The sequence below is a fragment of the Poecile atricapillus genome, chromosome Z (assembly GCF_030490865.1).
Source record: "Poecile atricapillus isolate bPoeAtr1 chromosome Z, bPoeAtr1.hap1, whole genome shotgun sequence".
Taxonomy (NCBI): Eukaryota; Metazoa; Chordata; class Aves; order Passeriformes; family Paridae; genus Poecile; species Poecile atricapillus.
This window is the reverse complement of record NC_081289.1, coordinates 37,843,280-37,862,304: the sequence shown is the minus strand read 5'-3', so window position 1 is coordinate 37,862,304 and position 19,025 is coordinate 37,843,280. Positions and strand designations below refer to the sequence as shown.

General features: G+C 40.6%; 1 protein-coding gene across 1 annotated transcript in view; it reads left to right on the top strand.

The window, feature by feature from the left end:
- The first annotated feature begins 1,264 nt into the window (after positions 1–1,264).
- Positions 1,265–19,025, top strand: part of LOC131573767 (synaptotagmin-1-like) — a 333,607-nt gene continuing 315,846 nt past the window's right edge. The window contains exon 1 of the mRNA XM_058827998.1: positions 1,265–1,467. The gene's annotated coding sequence lies outside the window, so the exon portion shown is untranslated. The remainder of the gene's footprint in view (positions 1,468–19,025) is intronic.

Here is a 19,025-nt window from a genome sequence, read left to right as displayed (position 1 = left end):
GGCATACGGGCTCGCCCCTTTGCCAGCATCTGCTATATTAAGATGTACTTCAGATAAATTTCATTCTCGTGTACTAACTGAAACCAGCTAAATGGTTGGGAAATACATTACTTCTTTCTCAAGTTTTCTTAAAACAAGTGTAATCCAGAAGGATATGTACAGTAGTACATCAAACCTGGGCTACAACCTGTGTGTTCAGTACCCTGTAACCAATTAAAGGTTATGGGAAAGACTCACATAAATACCACCCTGTTATGCTTACAATATTACAGGTAAAATGTTTTTCTCCTCTTTGAGGAATATTGCTTTTATCCTCTTTGAGGGTATAAATGCAGCAGTAATATATGCTGAGGAACAAAGAACTTTAGTCTGTTGTGCTTTTAAAAGCTAAGCTTACATCTAAATCTATTTCCATTTCCCTCTGGAGCCCGAGCAACTTTTTATGTTATATTAAACATTAGACAAATAGGGTAGATCTAATTAAAAGTTGAAGAAATGTGCTTCCCTTAATTGAATTTGTTACAGTTACATTTTGCAGACCAATGTTAATCAAAGCTCCAGTTCAGAGTGGATGGATCAAGGGAATTAGCTTAACCCTTGCACGTCCTTACCTGCACACGCGATACGCTCTGCTCTCGCCTAAGCCACAGACGCCAATTGCGACTCGCCGCTCGGTCGCGACTGCCCGGCGCGGGCTGCCCGGGGCGGCGGCAGCGGGAGGGCTGCGCACCGCAGGCTCGCTAACAGTACCGCCTACGCCTGCCGGGGCTCGCCGGGGCGCCGCGACCTCCGGCCGAGGGCCACCGCCGCGCCTCGCCCGGGGCACCCGGCTCGCCCGACGCCCGTCGGGCTTGTGGCACAGCGCCTCGTGCCGCCCAGCGGCAGCCCCGCGGCGGCCCGGGGATACCAGCCTTGCCCGCCTCGCGCGGGGATACCCCCCCTTATCCTCCGCATCCTCCCCATCCTCATCCTCGCCCCCCGCGCGCCTCCGCCCGGCCCCGCCCGACGGGGCGGCCGGGGACCCGCGGCCGCGGGATGGGCGCGGCCGGCGCGGCGGCTCCACCCTCGGTGGGCGCCGAGCGATTGGCCGCGGGAGCGCGCCTCCCCGCCCCGCAGCCAATGAGGGCGGCGGGCCGGGGGTGATGGGCTGCCTCTCGCGTGAGGGATTCCTGGAGACGCTGCAGTGTGGCGGCGCTCCCGGCGCCGCGCAGCCCCCGTGCCGCCTCCGCCGCCCCGCCTGCCTCCCCTCGCCTCGCCTCGCCCTGCCCGCCGGCGGCCGCCACCGCCGCTGAAACTTAACGCCCGGCGCGCCGCCTGCCCGCCGAGCGCAGGGGGCTGGGGCAGCCTGCCTGCCGTGCCGGGGGCGGTCCGCCCGCGCCCCGCCGCGCACCGCAGCCTCGCCCCGGGAGCTGCCGCCGTGGGGAGAGGCTGAAGGACGGAGCCGGCTGCGCCCGCCCCGGTTGCCAGGTAAGGCAGCGCTCCGGGGCTGTCCGCAGCCGCGCCCGGGCGGTGTCGCCGCGGGCGGGGGGAATGCCCGCTGCGCGGGCGGGGGCAGCGCACACGCTCCGGGGGCGGCTGTAACGCCGCCCGCCCGCCGGCTCTGCCCGCGCTGCCGGGGGCGGGGGCCTGCCCCAGGGGCGCTCCCGGCGGGGGTGGGGGCGTTACGGGAGGGGCGACACAGACAAAGGGGACGCCCGCGCCCCCCCTACCCCCCGCCCTCCTTGTTCCCCGCCCCCGCGGAGCTCCGCCGTCGCCCCCCGCCCCGGCTGCAGAAGAGAGGAGCCGTCCGCTCTCCATCCCTCCATCTCTCCCCGCCGCTGCCCGGAGCCGGCGCCGAGGCGGCCGCCGGGCCAACTTGTTCCTCCGGGTGTCACCTGGCCGCTGCCACCGCCGTGCCCCCGCCCTCGGCAGCGTGGTCTGTCCCGACGGTCGCCCCGGCGGAGGGCGGCGGGGCGCGGCGCTGTGCCTCCCCCCGGCTCTGGTCTTCTGGACCGCAGGACAACAGCTAATCATTTATGTATCAATTCACAAAAGCCTTTCCCACATTACTTAGAAAGGCTGTCAGGTTAATGTGTTTTCTTTCCATGCAATTTCATCTCTGACATTGTTTCCTTCATACCGAGTACCACTTGCCCTGCTTTGGTTTGGGTACCTTCTCTTCTGGTTCCTAGGCGCACACGGTACGGGTAGGGGATCAGCGCTCTGTTTAAAAGTTAATTTTGCTTATCAAACTCTACTAGGTACAGTAGTAAGAAAGTAACAAAGAATGTTAATATTTCTTTTGTTTCCAGCCTTCTGAAATAAAGATATCAAACGACTACTAGCTTCTGGTAGGCAGTATAGTAAATAAATTAAATGTAGTCATTGGAATGAGCCTTTATGGCACTTTCAACAATCTGTAATTCAGTCATCTCTGATAAAAGCTGCCTTTCGCTATTATTCATCAGACCCAGCTGAGTGATTTCTGTCAGATGGGAAGCGGTAGAGAGAAATCTCTAGGTAGATGTAACTGGAAAGCTTTCCAAGTACAGTCCTAAATGAGCACAGAAAAGCACTTGGCCGCAATATCAAGACAGATGTTGGCATCCAAATAAATCATTTCTTTTGATTGTCTGGGGGATGTCAAGTTTTATTTTCCTTATTTAATAGCCATTTGCGTGTGAAGAAGTAGCTCTGTCTTTATTACCTTGTAAACTCAATGCAAAATGCTGTAGTGCAATAATACTTCACTGTCTCTGAAACAATATTTTCTGTACAAAGGTCAGTAGAGTAGTTTTAGATATGCAGACATGTTGTAGACGACAAGTAGATTACTAATCTGCAGAGGTGATATTGATCCTCAGAGCTGCTGTGCAGTGTTGCCATCCATGTTGCATGTTAATCTGTTACGCGCTGTTTAAATTGCCTTATTGTCCGAGAGAGTTACTTCATCCTAAGAAAGGGAAGATGGTACTTGTAGACCCAAGGGGAGTTTCCATTCTCTGGTGAGTTGACATCTAGAGTTACAGATGGGCAGTTCTTTCAGGAGTGTCCCTGAAAAAGGGAGGGGGGAGCTTTTGGGTAGAAGGACAAGTAGGCAGTGAACTAATTTGCTTTGTGAGGATGTGAAATGACATCTCCTGCCATGCTTAAATAAACCTGCTCAGGGAAAGTGTAAGGAGATTGCGCATGTATCTAGAATAGTATTTTCTTATCTGTCTTGGAAACAAATGACCTGATTTTATGTCTTGAGTCAGATATTTATCTTTTTTCGTTCCAAGCTCTTTGGTTTTTCGTTCTATTAGTAGTGTCTGAGGGAAATATACTTTAATGTGTTCTATTACTTGGCTTGTGGTATAGTTGCTCAAAATTTGCATGCACACAATTCATAAATTGAAACTGTATAGCTTAAAAATGTGGTGTAGGCAGCTTGAGTGAGAAGAGATAATTTCAAGAAGAACCACAGGGCATAAGATAATGACATACTGTAGGAAATAATCATACTCCTGCACTTGCAAAAGCATGAAATGTTCCAGTGTAGCCATTTCATACAAGCCAAATTTTCCTTCACATTAAGAGTGCCTAAGTGAGCCTTATTAATGTTTGATGCGAAAGATGCTAAATCCATTTTAAGGATTGATGCTGGAATTTAAAGAGGTAGCTCACAGACTAACAGAGCAGTTCTAATACTTCCTTAAAACAAATGTGAAAAATAGTCAGTTACCACATATGCCTTAGCAGAACAAGTGGGATATAGCCTCCTGTGTAACACCGATGGGCAAGAAACCCTTTAAAACCATAGATGTAGAAGAGTGTTTGATTTAACAATCTGAAATGTTCTCCTACCTTAATCATAACTTAAATCAGATGTAAGAGTTGACCAAGAAGATGCTCAGTGTTGGTTACAGTAGCAAAGGTGTGAGATAAGGGAAGGTTCTGTTTGTCAGAAACCTAGGGGGAAAAAAAAAAAAAAAATCTATATTCTCCCAGCTAGCATAGAGACACCGGAAACATAAAATCAATTTTTATGGTCTTTTGGCAGGCTTGGCTGTAATAAGTAAAAAGAAGGAGCAGCTTAGTGTCTTGGCAGAAGTTTTTAAGCCACTCAGCTGTACAGAACTCAGTTAATTGATGTTTCCTTGTATGAAAATGAAGCTCTTATTTAGCATATCATTGTCTTTTCCTGTCCATTCAGCAGTCTGCTTACAATTTAAAAAATACTTGTATGTAGTATGTAGTTTAAGCACAAAGATAAACTCTTTACTGGGAACTGCTTTTTGAATAAAGGGTACACACAACCTCCTATTACATGCTTTGGAAGAGACATTAAAGTTTGTGATACAAATGAAACGGACAGGAATATATTTCTTCATATCTGGAAGAAAAGCATGGAGAAATTATTACGCACGGATACAATGATCTCCTTCCCTCTGCTGGTGATGCCATATATAAATATGCAGTTTCACAAAGAAATACTTCATCTTTTGGTTTTACTTTGATTCTCTATAGAATGTTTGTTTTAGACGTAACTCTGTAGCTAGGAAAAAACTTAATTAGAAATACAGATAAGGGAGAAAACTATCAATTTGTGTTTACAGCTGACATTTACTAAAGATACTCAAGGTTAAAATAAAAGCATTTGCCAGACTAAGTAAACAAAGCATTAGGTTAACAAATATTTTCAGGATCGTTACATAGAAATGATACCTTTGCTAGAGTAGGCTTTACTCCTCCCTCATACACCCCAGTAAAAGGGGGATTAGGAAATGGTTATACTGTTACATCTTTTACAAAAATAGCAGATGCCAAAGTAGAATGCATTAGGAGGAGGACAACTGACAAGTGTTGTTCATGATTCCTTCTGGTGATACACTAAGAGCAGGCTACAGGCAGTCTCTTTCTGGGACTAGATGATTAGCTGAACAATTTCTGCAGCAGCATGTGGAAAATTTTTTCTTGTTTAAATAAAAAAAGAAGTAAAAATAATTGCTAATACATTTTTTTGTTTTGAGTTCTGTAATAACTGAAAGCTGGATAGGAACTGTAAGAAAATCATCTCCTTACGTACTGCTTTTGACAAATGTCTAATCAGTATGTTTTAGAGGCTGGCTTTTCCCTTCTGTTGTTTTCCCCAAGTAGCTAAAGGAGGAGCACATGAATGGCTTATGAGAGAGCTGACCATTTTTCTTAACCAGTTTACTTATCATTGTCAGTCTGGAGGTATTTCCCTGGAAGAGCAGGCACTGAACACTTCTCCCTCTCCATACTAGAGGGAGTGGTGTTGCCATCTTTTAAATTCTCAGAGAATTGCAATCTCGGGATGACACTTCTCTTTTCTAGACATCCCTAAATAGGTACAGGGAAATCTATCAGAACATTAAATAAATCTGGAATGTCTCCTGTGCAGTGTAGTTATCTGATAAGCTTCTAGTATTTATAATATCTTTTTAAATGAAGAAGATTATCAAATTTTAAAGCAGTCATGAGAAATTATCTAAATAATTAATCATCTCTAAATTATTATAGTTCTATAAAAATTTCAGGAAAATAAAATTTTATTTAGAAGTGGCTAAATCCAATTTGCTTCTTTTAAGGATACTGTCTGTAAGTTTCCTGGACACTATTCAGGATTTATGGCCAAATGTATTGTAGTAGCTTTAATTATGTAGCCATGGCTATAGTGACTAGGTAGTACAGTGCCTCAAAGCTGCTCAGTGATGTTTTAATTAATTGATTAAAAATCCACTTACAAGTTCTGTTTTGTGCCTTTATCTTAAGGGTATTGTTTTTCTGTAATCATGTGATTGAAAAACCACTGTAGCAGTTGCAAAATGGGAAAGCTGGTAACCATTCCTCAGCTTGGCTCAGAGACACGAGTTTACCCATGAACTCTCATGTCCATGTGTTTAAATAACTATGTAGATAGTGCAGTTAAAAATAATTGAAGTGCTTTTGTGCAAAGCACTGTGGAAATAAAGATTCCTTGACAAATGGCTTATCTGGTTCAGAGTAACAGTCATTCTTTTCCTAGAAAATATGTCTGTGTATAGATAAACACTAGATCTCTTATTTGGAAAACTCAATGACTACTAGTAGCGTGTAGGGTTTTTTTGGTTTTGGTGTTGGTTTTTTTTGTCTGTTTGGTTGGTTTGGGTTTTCTTGTGGTTGGTTGGTTGTTTTTTGTTTCTACTTTTGCAAAGCTATGGACAGTGTTTCTTTATAAACATTTGTTTCCAGGATAAAGTATTAGAGTTGGGAGGAATTCTTAAAATATGTGATGATACAGATAGAGGGTGGGAGGGTTGTATTTTTAAATTTTTTAAAGGATCAAGTGATGAGGAAATCTTAGTATTAATATGTTTCATATTAATATTATTATGATTATTAATTTTATTATTATTAATATGGTTATTATTAGTATATTTAGTATGATGTGTTGATAGAGGACACAGTATGCTGGCAAATAGTTAAGGGTTGAAGAATGATAGTGTAATACATCCCAATCAAGAGTTTTGAAACTTTTTTTTTTTGAGTCAGGAGAGGACTGTGTTTCTTTTTGAAATTGTAAGCTTTGTGGTCTGAATTCAGTAAGGCATTTTATTTAGTTCAGGGTGATGTTCTAGTTGTAAAAATAATACTGTAGAGCAGAACTATTGTCCATGTGAACAGATATTTTTTTTCCCATGTAATAAATTGCAGAACAGATAGTGTATGGGGAATTGCCATCTCCATTATTCCAACTCTTTTCATTACCTTTGACAATGATTTGGAATAAAATACAAAATCCATATTCATGAGAATACTTCTGGTTTTTTTGCCAATTTTAATAAAGTTGGATAAAGTGCTATTATAGACTGATTTCATTTGGTTTCTCATTCTACATCTGAATGTGCTTTAACAAAGTGCACTGTAATACTTCTGGCTACTTCCATAAAAAAATGTGAGTCCCCCCTAAATACTGATTCTGAGAAGGATTTGGGATTACAGCCAGGTAACATGATCTGCTCTTATTTTAAAGAGAAAAGAAGTTGTATGCAGCTGTAAAACTGACTGGCGTGTTGAGAGTAGGAAAGGTTCCTAACTCAGGAAGGATGCTGGATGACTAGAATTAGTTTAGAGAAGGGACTTGAGTTGTTTAAATTGAGAATATGTCTGTCTAGTCTGTTTCCTCATGGGACTCCTAAAAGCTTACCATTCTCTCTGGGTATGTTGAAAGGCTCCTTGATCCCCACACAGTGAAAATACCAGTATTAAGTTGTTCCCTGATACGCAGAAGTTCACACAGCAATATGGCTGAGCATACAAGCTCTAGGGGAGCCCAGACTAGAAATGAGGTATCAGTATTTTGTCCATCAGAGTAGCAAGTGTATGAACCAGCTTACTGAGCAGATGATGCCTTTCTACTTGAAGTCTGTAGATTAGTATTTTCTTCTCTTTTAACTGGACCAGGTACAAGTTCTAGATTTGGTGTTGAAATTGCTGGATTTGTGATTTGTGTTAATCCTTGAGAATGGGGAGGTAATCGCCTGTCCTTTTGACCTAAAAATCACCAACCCCTTGAACTTGCTGCTATTAACTCCTATTGTGTCTCTTGGATTAAATAGCATTTGTTGTAAAAGATGTGGCATGTTGTGTAGTGTGAAGAGGTTCTGTCTGAACTTCCCTTAAGCTGCCCTTGTATGTTATAATCCTATTTCATCCATTGTAACTGACAAGAAATTTTTGTTTATTTATCTAACTAGTGTTCATCTTTGAGACCTGATTTAAAGTCCCTTGAAGCTGCTAACTCTTCTTTCCATTTATTTTGTTCCTCTGATGTATCCTAAAACTATAAATCATCGTTATTAGTAGCTACTTCACTAAAAAAGAGAATTCCTGTTACTCTTTAAGGTGTGGGAGTGCCAGTGCCCTGTGTCTCATTGTTATGCCCTGGAGTTGTGTAAACAGGCTTTAGTTTGCAGTTGCCCATCAGTGAGATGATACCAGCAGGATGATCTTCTGTCAAACCCATTCTGGGTTTGTAACTGGCTGTGAAGGTGGCAAACCTTGTGGCTGGCATCTGAACCAGGGAAACCTGTCGTGATTCTGCTTTGAACCAGGATAAGCATGTCTTGATTAGCATCTTCCATGTCCTCTTTCCATGTGTCAGGCTATGGATAGCTAATTGGTGGCATTGGTAAGAAAACACGTGTCTCTGCTGAGAGGGCTGCCTTTGAGAGTGCATGCCCACTGAATTGCCAGAGATGTCCTCAAGTAGTCCAGCTGAGGGTAGAAGGCAAATGTGTTTTTTGACTGGAAGTGGAATATTGGTTGAATTGCAGGATTTCTAGATCCTGAAATTAAAGTTTATGTATTTTCTAACAACCCAAAGATTTAATTAAAGGTATGTCTGTTATACTATTGCATTTGATAATTGTATCTGGGACATACCAGTATTTCCTTTTGAAAAGCATGACAGTGGATGCCTTTCTTTTTGAGATTTTTAATTTCTTCATAGTTGTTTTTCATATGCTAATAACAAGCAGTTACCTTGCACTTGCTCATCATCTTTGACTTTTTTACTTCATGCTTTCTTAGTTTATTCAGCTGCTAGTTAAGAGCAGAGAAACACCAGGCAATATTCATGTGACCTTGATAGAGGTCACTTACTTCTTCATGATGTGCTATAGCTGTGTAAGGCCTCTGCTGCTCTTGTCTTGTATATTTTGCTTTATTTTTGTAAATCTTGCTTAATACAATTGATCTCTTTGGGGTTTTTATTAATGTGTGTTTACTGGCTTTTTTTTTTTAGCTTACTGAGAAAATGCTGGTAGTGAAAAATTGAAATAAAATTGTCTGGGACAAAACCACCTGAAGTCACATGCTATAGTTTTTTCTTGCATTTGTCATTTTCAAAACATAAGTCTGTTTTTAATAATGATTTGGGCTTACTTTAATATTTGATATGTAAATATTTGCTTTATAAATTGTATGCTGGCTAATAATTGTGAGCTGTTTACTCAGAATCAATTATTCTTTATAGATATTGATGAAAGTTGTGTTATAGGTGACCAAGGCATAAAACTCACTATGGAAATCAGCATTTAAAAAAAAATAATAGTAATGAATATTTTATCTTTATATGAGGCAGCTAGAGCTCAGATTTTTGAATTGAGCACTGCTTATTCATATAGTGTCAATTAGATTCTAAAGCAAGAACCAGCTAAATGTTTAAAGGTGATGAACCAGTCTTTTGCAGGCATAGTAGGGACTGTCTGCACTGTTACTTAAGGATTCAAATGATTACCAAAAGCCAAATCTTTTTTCTGCCTTTCTGTACCCATCAGTGGAATTCCAAAATGTATGTATTGCATGTATGTGAAAGGAATAACAGTTGGCATAATTTTAATGGAACATGTCAGTATTACTCTGGTTAATAGATTTTTTTGAATTTCCTTTCAGTATTAAAATTACACTTGGAGCAGTTAGTTTGCTTTGTGTTGAAATTTGGCTCTTAGAATGTCTATGTTACTTTTAAAACAATGTGTGAATTCAGTGGTGTTTACTGGTTTCACAGAACAAAGCTAAATTATTTGCTGGAAGGAATTAACACCTGGTATTCCCTAGTCTGGTGTCACGTTCTGTGACTCGTTCTGTGATGAAGAAAAGTAATCTTTACTGAGAAGGTAAAAATCCAACCTCTTAGCATAGTTTGCAGTGTTTGCTTTAGGGGTTTCGAGTAGGTGAATGTGTAAGTCTGGAAGAATGAACTCAAGGGTAGACAAAAGATCATAGGTAGATGCAATCAGTATTGAGCCTAGTTGATATTGCTATAGTTAACAAATTGTTTGAGGTTTTGTCTTCCAGGAGGTCAAATATTGGCTTTTTCCTGGATCCTTTTGGGGTAAGTGTATTGATCATTCTGAATACTTTCAGGATTACGCTGATGAAGTAATACAAGAATTTATCCTCAAACTGTGAAAAATATTAGCTCAGCCTGTCCTGCTTGTAGCTGTAGTTCTTTTAAGATACTTACAGGTAGTTGCTTCAATCAGACTTGGAGGTAATTGTATTGAATGAATTCTAGGTAAAAAGTTTAAGAGGTTGCATAGTAAAGAGTGTAGAACTGTGCTAAGTGTTTATCTTAAGCTGTAGTACTTACAAAAAAATGAGTAGAGGAATGTAACTTTTCCGCACCTAAAGACCATCAGCAAGTTTATTGATTGTGGTTAGTCAAGTCAAGTTGTTGTCCCGTTATTATTGGCTATATGAATTTTCTTTACTAATGTGTGGTAAGATTAAGAAGAGCTAGAAGTAATGGGCTTAGCAGTGAGGTATATGAGCAGAGACGCTCCATGTTGTTCCACGACAGTCAAACATTCCAGACCTGTTGGTGTAGAGATAAAGCTGATGACCTGCACAAACTCTGCCTAGCAGTTAGAACTAAACCTTAGCTGGCTGGTTTCAGCAAGTTAGTGCCTAGCACTAACATGTAGTAAGCATATTCACCGCATGGGACAGCACCCTTGTACATGTGGATACGGTCACAGCCTGGACAATTGCTCTGAGTTTTAATAGTAGTAAATGCATGTGAGTTTTTCCCTAGATAAGACACAGAAAGAGAGCCTGAAATGAATGTGTGCTAAATTTTTTCCTGTTACAAAACAACTGCTTCAGGCCACGTTGCTTTTTCCATTGGACTTGGTCTAATATTGTTCTTCCAATTCTGGCTCACATAGACCAGAATTCTTGTATTTCTAGTGAATCATATTTTTTTCAGATGAGTAGAATTATGTCCCAGAATTACAGTTCTGGTTTTTTTTCCCTTCAAAGCACTTCTATAGTTGAGTTGGAAAACTGCGTAAAAAGTCATTTATTGTCACCATTACATCAAATAGCTAGTTAGGCTTTTTTAAACCCGTTTACCTGTTTTGTTTTTGTAGGCTGCTTGCTTGCCTGGACACGTGGGAAAAATCAAAAGCAAACATCATAATGTGTGGTGGCCATGGTTTTTTTTTATTTAATTTATATTATTTTTATGTATGGATGCTTTGTTAACACATAAATTCCAGATGTGAGTTGTAACTGGCGACAGCTGTTTCATCAAGAGCTGCTTTATGTTTGCGAGGAGCAGTGTTTGCTCTGCAGTCTCTTTAGAACAGGGCCTGACATGTCTTGTAATGTGTTTATACTGTGCCTAACATAATAGGATCCAGATCTTTGACTGGGAACATGGACTGTTGTGCAAAAAAGCAAAAAAAAAAAAAGCCCAAGTGTTGGAAAAAGTGCCATCATTTAGGGCCCCCAGAGATCAATAAACAACTCCCTGCTGTAACCATATCAACAGTCTCCTTCAAAGGGTTTTTAATTGTATCGTGGGAACTTCAGACCTGTGAGCACTTGTCTGTTAGGTGTTCTCCCAGATATAAATATATTTTGCTGGTTATTGAGTACTGTTTGTACTAGAGGATTTGGACAAAGTTTGGAGCTCAATATAGAAACTATGCTGAGTTACTCTTTAAAACCTTTTTACCTTCACCCTGGCATAAATGATAAATTTTTCAGTTTTAAATAGAAGACAGTTTCCTGTTTCCCAGTAGTCATGATTTGCCATCTTCTAGTTGAAAACTAGGTAAGCTGTTTGACTTGCTACTGAAGAAAGCTATTTTGTGTATAATGCCATGCTCACAACTGGGATTTGAATTATTTACAGGTGGGATGGTACAAAGGACCTAGATTTTAGCCTTCTGCGGCCAGGAGGGGATTTATCTGACATAAAGGAGATAAACTAGTTCCAGCTCCAGTAATACTTAAAAGACTAGCTACTTCATACCAGAAAGCAGTTTCTATGATAAAGGAATTAGCAAAATTCTGCTACAGCAGCTTCTTCAGTACAGGAGCCAGTTTATCTGTCCAGAGTTTTATGTAATTATTTGAGATTTCTGCTCCCCCTCTCAAAGAGAGGCTGATACAGGAGAACGCCTAGTACTGCTTTGATATGTGATAGCATAAATGGGCAAAACAAATACAAAGTCAAAACCATAGCTACCAAGGTAGCCTGTCTTGAATATAGACATGAAGATTTCAGGTGAAGATCTTAGGAATAGCTTTTTGTGAAGTGTGCAAGTCCGTACACATCAGACAGTCATTTATATTATGTAGGCGCCAATCAAAGTAGTGTCCTATTGATGTGTTGAACCATAAATCCCGTATGACAGATGGGGATCAATGGCAGAGGGAGATTAAGGATAGGATTCATCTCATTTAAGTTTAAATACCTTCAGAAGGTGATTCATTTGACCTACCTTAGGCGTCTGTCTTGGTGTGAGATGGACTGCTCTCTGGAGCTATGTTCCCTTCTAGTGACTATAAGAAGTCTTGGATTACTAGATGAGATTTAGCCAGCCAATTTATAGACACCTGACATGGAGCACTGGAATCCTAAGTGATGTGTCTGAGGCCTTTTGAATAGCCTGTGGCAGTGTTGGGAATTGAACCCAAGTTTTCTGGTTGCAAGTTAATGCAACTAATCACAATGTGTCTTTCTGCAGAATCTTACAGTGCAAAAGAAGCACTAAGAATAAACTTTGTATCTTAAAGATCAGCATCTTAATAGTGGTGAAAAGTTTACTATCAGCTCCACAGAAAGACGGATATCTTGTCAGTAAAATTGTAAATAAAGGTCCTTTATATTTGGAGTGACAATATTTTACTTGCAGTTATGGGCAGTTTGAAGTCAGCCTTGTCCAGTCAGTGCTGATGAAAGTGGGCACTCCCTGAGAGGAAATGCCCTCTCTTACTGTGAATTGCAACCGTTAAGAGACTCGATGTTTCCTGAAACCTGAATATGAAAGCTAATATGGGGAGTGATAGTGGCTCCAGCAGGCTTTGGATCTTGCCTGAAGCATGCAGGGAGCCAGTGAGGTCTGCACAAGTGGTGGCACACTGGGCAAAGTGTGAGACTTGCCTGTCATCTGGTCAGTAAAGCTCTCAGTGGAGAGAGGAAAAGCAGCAGCTCAGGTGTTGCTAGTGTGTATTTTCCCTCTCTGAACCTGAAATAAGTTTTGCACCTGAATGAGCACAGTGCTTTTAGGGGTTAGCTTGGTTCTTCCTTGCTCGCCTCCCTGCCCATACCCATCCCATCCCTTCCTCCTTAACCTAATTCAAGGCTGTAGTTTTAGTGTGGCTTGTAAGTGAGATGAAATCATATTTTCTGGGCTGTAGTGCAAGATCTGTTTAAACAGCTTTGGGTAGTTTATATGTAGAAGTCTTCTCAGATGATCCTGTCCCAGCTGTGAACCAGAACATCCTAGTAATGTGTGACCCTCTTTAATTCATGGTATCACATTTCTTTACGTGGGAATATACTGAGATTTTAAAGCTTCAGAATGTAAATGTCAAGGGTTTTTTTTTTTTCCAATTGATTACTGTGGTAAAAAGAAGGGAATAAAATGTGCTATATTAAGCTAAAAGAAAAGCTGGCAATGTCAGGAGTAAAATAGGATGTATATTTTAAGCCTATGTAATTTCTGCCTCTAAAAGTTGGAAATTGGCCACTGGTTTCATAGTACTGTGTACAGTAAAAATTGTATCTTCATGTTAGATCTAAAGTAAAGTTAAATCAGAATGGTCTAGAAAGAAAAATGTAGCATTCTGAAAAACTATATTACAGCAAAATGGTTGTCTTGTTCACACACATCATGAGAATTTCTCATTCTGTTCCAGCTTCCTTTCAGCAGCTAAACATGATGATTTTCTAGCTAAATGAACCTTTATAAGCTAGACATCAACTATGTATAAATGCAGAACAGTACATCTAAAGCCTGTCACGCTGTCAGAGTACAACTGTTTTCTCTACAAATATGGAAATTGTCACTTATCTGCATTCTCTCCTTGCCCTATTTCTCCCCCATATGTTGATATTCACCCATGTGAAAGAGGCCAATTATAGTTTGGCCGTTGTATAAATAATGCAGAAGTTGTCAGTGGCAGAGAAAAATTTATGTTAGAAGACTGAGGGATTGAATAAGGAAATAAAAGCACCTTTTAAAGGTAGTGATCTGTTTCTGTATTATTTCATGTCAAAAAAGGTAGTTAAACACCCCCCCCCCGCCCCAACCTTTTAGGAATTATAATCCTTAATCTGAGGACTGCTTTTAATAATAAAATCCTCGTTCAATTTTCAGCCAGAGTATTTTCTCTGCAATATTTTACCTTTTGGGTTTTTTTCCCCCAGGCTCTCCTGGAAGCAGGCAATGGGTCTTTCCCCTTGGCAGGGTCTGGTGCTAAACAGCCCCTGAATTTGAGGGATACCCCAGGACCATGTCGAGGTGCATAGGGAGCGGGCATCTCTTCCTCCAGCGTTGCAGAAAACATTTGGAAAACACAGTGCAATCTGGAGTCAGGCTACCTTGAAAGTAAATTAATTAGGCTCATTACAGGTGAAGTCACAAACTTCAGAGCAGCTGGGGTTGATTCTCAGTAGCTGCTGCTGGTAGAGCTGTAGCTTGGGCATGTGCTGGGGCACAGGCTGGCTTGGAGTTGCTGTGAAGTTGGCCAAGCTAAAATAGCAGATTGTTAGTGCAGCTTTCCTTGGCCTGTGCTTCTGGATGGTGCTCAAAGTGTGATCCCAGATGATGTACAGAACTTGCTTAACTTCTTGTCTCCTCCTTCCAGCTGCTGTTTCTCTTGAGTATTATAGAGGCTGCTGTGGCCTTAAATTTAGTTGTATTTAAGCATCCGCTTGCAGGGTCTCAGTGACCTGACAGCAGCCTTCAGCAAAACTTGCTGGGCTGAACGGCTGCTGGGTCTGCCATGCTTTGGACCGAGGCAGCAGCACCTGATGAATGATGTGATAGCCCTTGCCTCTCAATGACTCCTCATTTCCCATGATGATGATTTTAATGTAGCTAAAAAGAGTAACTACAGAATGAGATAAAGTGAATCCCTCATCTTTTGTGAGTCTTAAAACAGAAGTAGTAAGGAGGTAAGCAAGTACTTGTTTTTTTGTTGTTGTTTGTTTAAATTTGTATTTTTTGGGGGTTGTTTTTTTTTTTTTTATCAGGAGGCTGCAATTTTCCTTGTTAGCTTTACTCTTTCATGATTGAGCTGTTTGTTTCCAGATGGCTCCTGTGTACGCAGGGACAGGGACACACACGGCCCAATCTGTTCAGCTGCCGGCCTTGCATCAAACAGCCCAAGGTGCTGGGCACGCTGACTCATTTGGAGCAGTTGGGCAGCCCCTCCTGTGGCAGCTACTCTGGTGTTTTAATTTCCAGATAGGAAGGGTTTGAAGCAGTATCCTTCTGTGGAAAGGAGAGATTTCAAGGTTCAGAAACTGATACGTAAAACTGCAGCCTCCTATCACCTTTCTAATGAAATTGAATTTATCAGTGTTTCTAAATGTGTCTGCTCTACTTTATTCTGGGTGTTGGCTTTGGTAAGCTATTTCTCTTATCCAGTCTGCTATAGCTGAGTTCTTAGTGTAATATCAGGTATGTCAGGTGAAGTATGTTAACAGTTACGGGTTTTTTCACATTTGACAAAAGTATTCACCAGAGAACAGAGATGGTGTGTAAAAATACAAAGTTAGCACCATGCGTTTACAGGTACAATGTCAATCTTGCAGCAACCTTAAGCAACACTTGTTTGTTTCTTTTGGGTTTTTTTTGGAACACCTAAATACAATTCTTTGATTGATTTTACCTGTGGCTATTAAAATTTGAATTGACGAAACAGTTTCTACACATTTTTCTTCCCTCACATGTGCCTTTCTCTTCTGTATTTTTTTAAAACTGTGAGGAGAGAAGGATGTGAAATGTAGTTAAAAGCAAATATTGCAATAAGCTCTGGTTAGGAGGCAAACAACACTTAATGTACTGTAAAGGCTAAAGAGGTGACCTGTATATAATCAAAAAGTAACTGTCATTAATGCAGTAGACAAGGTAATTAGGTACCACCCTATTGAAACTATGTTTATGACTGATTTAATGAATAAATAAACTGTTCTTTAGTTGTTAGAGTCTGGATTTCTGAATGTTTCTTGTATGTTCCCAGAAACCACAGTTGTGGTTGGGTAAGCCCTGAAGTTCCCATGGTAAGTTGCTCGTTCTGTGCAGTGCTATGTGCATGTGAATTGCTGAGCATCTGGAAATCCCTCTGACATTAAAGTGATCTGAACAAGTGAAAAAGTGTAGTCCTAGCTAGAATACAAACTTCTGAAATGGAAGCATGAGGTATCACTAAAAGATGACTAATGTGTATAATTTAGTTTTTCTGGAAGGTTTTGTTGAAACCCTTCATTGTACCAGGTTATTTATATAAGAGAAACATAGCATATCTGAGCAGAGAATCTCTTCATACAACACATTATTGATATGTTGCCTAAGAATAGAATCACAGAATCATTTAGGTTGAAAAAGGTCTTTGAGATCATTGTGTCCAACCATTAAAGGTTATGAAGGTGTACCAGGGAGATAAGGTGAATTTTATGGGATATTTCAAAAAGCTTGTGAAAAGTGCATAATTTTCTGGTAAGGTTTGTGTTGTTAGGTTTGTTTGTATTGGGTTGTTTGTTTGTGTGGCGGGGATTTTTTGGTTTTTTTGTGTGTGTATGTGGTTTCTTCAGTTGGTTGGTTGGTACCTTGCTCTCCTCCCAACTTTTGCAAACATTTAAACAACTACAGTTGCGGTGACTGCTTTAGTCAAAGCAATGCTATTGAACCCTAAGACTTCCTATTATGATTAATCAGCAAATGTGAGGTCTTCTGAAACCTTAGTCACCTGGTTGTTATTGCAGCAAGATTTTGTCTTGAGACTTTTATATGGTTTAAATTTTCCAAAGTGTCTTTTCAAATTATCACTTGGAAATCAAAGTTGTTCTTACCTCTGCTGTATTACAGCAGTGTTTAAAAATAGCTTTGAGTGTGTAAGTTCAGCTGGCTATCACATCAGTGTCTGCAAAAGGAAGTATAAATCCCACAGGGAAAACATGAGTGCATGAGCTAAGCACTCCAGAGAAAGCCTTATTTTTCAGACCCCTTAATGCTGAATGCTAATAAAATAAAGCTTTTAGACATAAATTTCTAAGTAGCTTTAATTTTTGTTCAACAGCAGAATATTTTTTGACACTGAATACTTTAGACATATCAGTCTTTGTCAAAATGAATAGTCATTTTTAATTCTGCATATTATAAAAGAAGAGTATAACCCTGTGAATTGTTCTTGTCCATACTTGTGATGAACAGCATTGTACAAACTAGAGTTCATTAAAACTTCCAAATTCCAATTATGGAAGTAATAGGGCTTAAGATTATCCTTATTGTGGAGTAGAATGTCTTAATGCTTTCTGTTGACATCTTAACAAAAACTGGGTGTACTAAAAGTATCAGTAGTTCATTTTAAGAATGTCAATATAGGGGATTTTCTTTCCTTTTTTTAAAATACTTGACAACATTTTTTTAATATTTAGCTTTTATGACCTGATTTCATTGAAGCATTCAAAGAAATGGACAATTGTAAGGCTTGAGGTGAGGGAAGGCTTCAAGCTGCAAGAGAATTTTGGGGTGATACAGAAACCTGACACAAAATATTTTTACATGGATAGTTTTCAGTACTGTTTTAGTTGTCAGTAGATTATATTTTTTGGAAGGGAAAAAGTCAATTATGCTGACAGTAGCAGTGGTCACACAATATATAAGGAGTTCAAAGGTTACTTTTTGCACCAAGAAGTAAAGCTGCCCAGGAGTTCCCTTCCATGGCAAAAGATAGTGACATATAATTCTGTTCAATTTTAGGTTGTGCTTCATTGCTTTTGAAATAGATCTACTTGGGATATATGCCCAAACTCATGATGTGGTCAATGTGCTACCACAATTACTTTATTGTTGAAGAGCTTTCTTTGCCAGAAAAAGACATCTAAGACAGATGCTACTGTGACAAACAGCTTGAAACTCACTACAATAGATACTGAAAAAATTAATACAGTAAGAAAGTGATAGTGTCGGTATTATACATACTTAACAATTGTCCTGGTTTAAGCTGACAGGTCACAAAACACCACTCAGATGCTTGCTCACTCCCTTTCTCAGTAGAATGGGGAGAGAACTGGAGGGAAGGGCACAAGAAGTAAAATTCAGGGGTTAAGAAATGGCATTTTGGTAGTACAGAAATAGAAGGAAAAACAGTAATAATGATATAAGAATTTGAATGCACAAAGCAAATTATGCACAATGCAATTGCTGTAGGTGGCACCTACTGACTGATACCCATTCCAGGTATCCAAGCAATTTGGGCCAGCTTTCCCCTCATTTTATATGCTGGGCTTGCCATCATGTGGAATATCTCAGTGGTCAGCTGGGGTCATCTGTCCTTGCTGTGTCTTCTCCCAGCTTCTAGTGACCCCCAGCCTCCTTGCTTTGGGGTGGTGTGAGAAGCAGAAACTGTGTAGTAACCTTAGTGTAAACCCTGCTCAGCCACAGCTAAAACATCAATCAATGTGTTCACAACGTTCTTTTCCTAAATTCCAAACACAGCACTATACTAGCTACTATAAAGAAAATCACAGCCAAAGCAAGGACACAATCCTGTCTATCTTAAGCATATATGAGAGACAATACTTGACAAATCTCTCCTAGTTTTTGGGATGAAGGGCAAGATTATTACTGTTTAAGCAGGTCAGGATTTGTAAATGACCAAGTTGTCCACCAGCAGTGCCCAGCTTGAAGCTCATTTGGAAGTGTCTTGTTTTCAGCAGGTGCTGGGCATGCATGCTGCTAAAATCAGGCTTAATTCATGCTTGGCCCAAAGGCAAATTTTATTCATCTGTTAGAGAAACTATGAAATAGAGGCACTTTGACCACGACTGATACGACTGTAGAGAACACTGCCTGGTCAAAAGCTTTATCCTGTGTTGTAGGCCTGTCTTCCCAGTCCAGGATATTCTGGCTACTGGTCAAATGCATTCCCCATACTAGACCAGTCCGGTGACTTTTAGCATTTTTTGAGAGTAATGGGTTTCTACTTATTCCCTATCACAGAACACTATTGAACAAAGGTGAGTAACGTGT